The sequence below is a fragment of the Orycteropus afer genome, unplaced genomic scaffold (genome assembly GCF_000298275.1).
Source record: "Orycteropus afer afer isolate SDZICR_OR568_19922 unplaced genomic scaffold, OryAfe1.0 scaffold01055, whole genome shotgun sequence".
In the NCBI taxonomy this organism is placed as follows: Eukaryota; Metazoa; Chordata; class Mammalia; order Tubulidentata; family Orycteropodidae; genus Orycteropus; species Orycteropus afer.
The window spans coordinates 181344-184755 of record NW_006922642.1 but is presented as its reverse complement, the minus strand read 5'-3'; the positions used below and the strand labels follow the sequence as shown (position 1 = coordinate 184755).

General features: G+C 39.4%; 1 protein-coding gene across 1 annotated transcript in view; it reads right to left on the bottom strand.

The window, feature by feature from the left end:
• The window catches only part of WNK3 (WNK lysine deficient protein kinase 3), a 266882-nt gene that overhangs the window by 131624 nt on the left and 131846 nt on the right, over window positions 1-3412 (bottom strand). The gene's annotated exons all lie outside the window — the stretch shown is intronic.

The following is a 3412-nucleotide window of genomic DNA, read 5'->3' as shown; positions in this document are numbered from 1 at the left end:
TATATATATATGAGACCATGAGCAAGTGGGATTCATACCAGGTATGCAAGGATGGTTCAGCATTAAAAAAAAAAAAAATCACTGTAAGCCATCACATCAATAAAACAAAGGAAAACAATGACATGATAATCTGAATCAATGCAGAAAAGGCATCTGATAAAGTCTAGCACCCATTCCTGATAAAAACTCTAAGCAAAATACAAGGGAAATTCCTCAACATAATAAGGGGCATATATACAAAACCAACAGCCAACATTATTTTAAATGGAGAGAGACTCAACGTATTCCCCTTACAAATGGGAACCAGATAAGGATGTCCTCTATCTATTCAACATTGTATTGAAAGTTCTAGCCAGGGTAATAAAGCAAGAAAGAGAAAGAAAAGGCAGCCAAATTGGCAAGGAAGAAGTAAAGCTATCCTTATTGGCAAACAACATGACACAGACAACCTGACAGACTTAGCAAGAAAACTACTGGAATTTAATTGAAAATTTCAGCAAAGTGGCAAGATACAAGATTAACATACAAAAATCAGTCGAATTCCTCTATATCCAGTAAGGGATATCTGAAAAGGAAATAAGAAAAACAATACCATTTACAATAGCTACCAAGAAGATAAAATACTTAAAGATATAAAAACTTACACAAAGAAAACTATAAAACACTCCCACTAGAAACTAAGAGACCTACATAAATAGAAGAATATCTGTGGTGCAGTGAACTACTCGGTATGGCTCTTCTAGCCATGGTTTTTGTGAAGATGACTGAATGGAACTATGCAAATGTAAAGTACTTGTGACCCACAAAGGAGATTGGATAGTTTATAATAAAGAAAATAAGGTACATGGCATCCATGTTGGGGAGAGACCATGGAAATAAGGTGTAATGGAACCCTAATGTGGGGATTAGTTAATTTTTCTCATTCTTCTAAGCTTCAAATGAGCCGTCCTAGAGGTTTGTGGTTTAGAAGTTGAAAGGGAAATCTCACCACTATCAAGAGAGAAGAGCCAGAGATAGAGTGGAGTGTGTCACTGGACCCAAGGTCCCTGCACTAGATCTCCTTGGTAGAGAGATGGAAGAAATGACTGGCTCAGATAACTGGCTGAGATGACCAACAGGCTTGTCATTCCACAGAGCAAGAAAGTAGAGTAACTTTGGACAGAAGGCTTGCTGGCAGACTGGAGTGCACCTAGATGCATCTATCAGCAGAGCTAAAAGAGCTTTGTAACACTTGCCTGAACACAGCCCAGGCCAGGCCAAGACGTTGTGGGCCAGAGAGAAGTGTCTGAGTGCATAACAGAGAGGAAAGTGTCCTGAGAGCATTCCGGAATCTGAACTGTACTGTGTTATTTCCCAAATAAATCACATAACCATGAGTACTGTCTGTGAGTTCTGTGTGGCCAATGGAACAAATTATATAATCCAACAGAGAAGCAGTGAGTACCCTGGGAGGAATGGCTGGTGTCAGAATTGATAAAAAGGTTGGAGGGTGGTGGCATGTCTTGCTTCATAGGAAAAAGCCTTGAACTGATGTTGTTGATGGTGATTCTGTCTCCCAGCTGTGAAGGTGGAAGATGGCAGATAATGATGTCCCCACATGCTTTTTGCAATATCCTGTGCTCATGGACAGGAAGACTGAACATTGTGAAAATATTGATACTACCTGCCAAAGGTCTGAGGAGGCTGCATCTTCTGACCTCCTCTAACCCCACAAGAGAAGACAGAATCACCATCAGTAGCCCAAGGCCTATTCCTGTGAGGCCAGACATGCTGCCCTTTCACCACCTCTGACACCAACTGTTCCTCACCCACCACCTCTCTGCTGGGTTTGATAATTCGCTGCAGTGGCCATACAGAACTCACAGATTATGGGGTTTATTAGGGAAGCAACAGGCTATACTTCAAGTTTAGGAACACACACAGTCTATCTCAGCCCACAGTCTTTCATCTGACATTCTTTCTCAGTCTCTCTCTCAGCAGTGCGTGTCTCTCACAGCAATGTGTGTCTCTCACATCTCTCTCCAGCACCATGTCTCTCTCACATCTCTCAGGAGCATGTTTCTCTCAGCAGCACATGTTTCTAAGCCAGCAGTCAGAAAGACTCCTTCTGCCTCTAGGAGGACTCCTTTTGAGCCTGCAGAGTGGCTAAACTAACCAATCCCAGCATCAGAATTCCATACACCTGAGAGAGAGTGAACCTCCCAGAAAATTACTTCATGCCACTCCCAACAGAAATACCCCAGGTGGATAACAAACAATCAAGAGCTACTCAGCTGCTCATGGCAAATTCCACCACAGAGTTTACAAAGACTTATGGCTAGAAAAGTCACACTATGTGATTTATGACCCCACACTACCCAAAACAATCTATATATTCAAGGCAATCCCAATTCAAATTCTATCAACATTCTTTAACTAACTGGAAAACTAATTGCTAATTTTATACGGAAAGGAAAGAGAGCACAGATAAGCAAAGCACAAGTACCGAAGAAAAACAAATTCCAAGATCTCACACTCCCTGATCTCAAAATCTACTAACAGCCAGGTATTGGTGTTAACGATAGAGTAGTATAACAGAATTGAGAGTCCAAAAATATATACATCCACCTATGGTCAGCTGATCTTTGACAAAAGGTTGCAACCCATTCAATGGGGAAAAGATAGTTTCTTCAAAAAATGGTGCTACCAAAACTGGATATTCTTTTGCAAAAAAAATTAAACAAGATCTGTATCTCACATCATACATAAAAATGAACTCCAGATAGATCAAAGACCTAAGCATAACACCCGAAACTATAAAGTTCATTAAAGATAAAATAGGGGCAAACTTAGGGGCCCTAATTTATGGCATAAATACACTATCAAGCAAAATGCAAAACGCACAAATAGAAGAAAATAAACTACATGACCAAGACCTTATAGAAATGAAATTCTTATGTGCATCAAAACACTTCTCCGAAAAAGTACAAACAAAACCAAAAGATTAGGTAAACATATTTGAAAAATGACATATCGGACAAGGGACTTACTTCTAAAATGTACAAAAAATCTCAACACCTCAATGTCAAAAAGACAAACAATGCATTTCAAAAATGGGCAAAGGACGTGAACATAGACTTCACCAAAGAAGATATTCAGACAGCTAACAAACACATGAAGAATTGTTCACCACCATTAGACATAAAAGAGATTTAAATCAAAACAACGAGATATCATCTTCCTCTAGCAATAATAGCAAAGTTCAACAGGACAGGAAACAACAAATACTGGCAATGTGCAGAGAGATTGGAACTCTTCATACAATGGTGGTGGGACTGTAAAATGACAGAAGGACTAGAAAATGGTATGGAACTTCCTTAAAAAGTGGAAATAGAAATATCTTTTGAACTACCAATGTAAGTACTAGGAATAT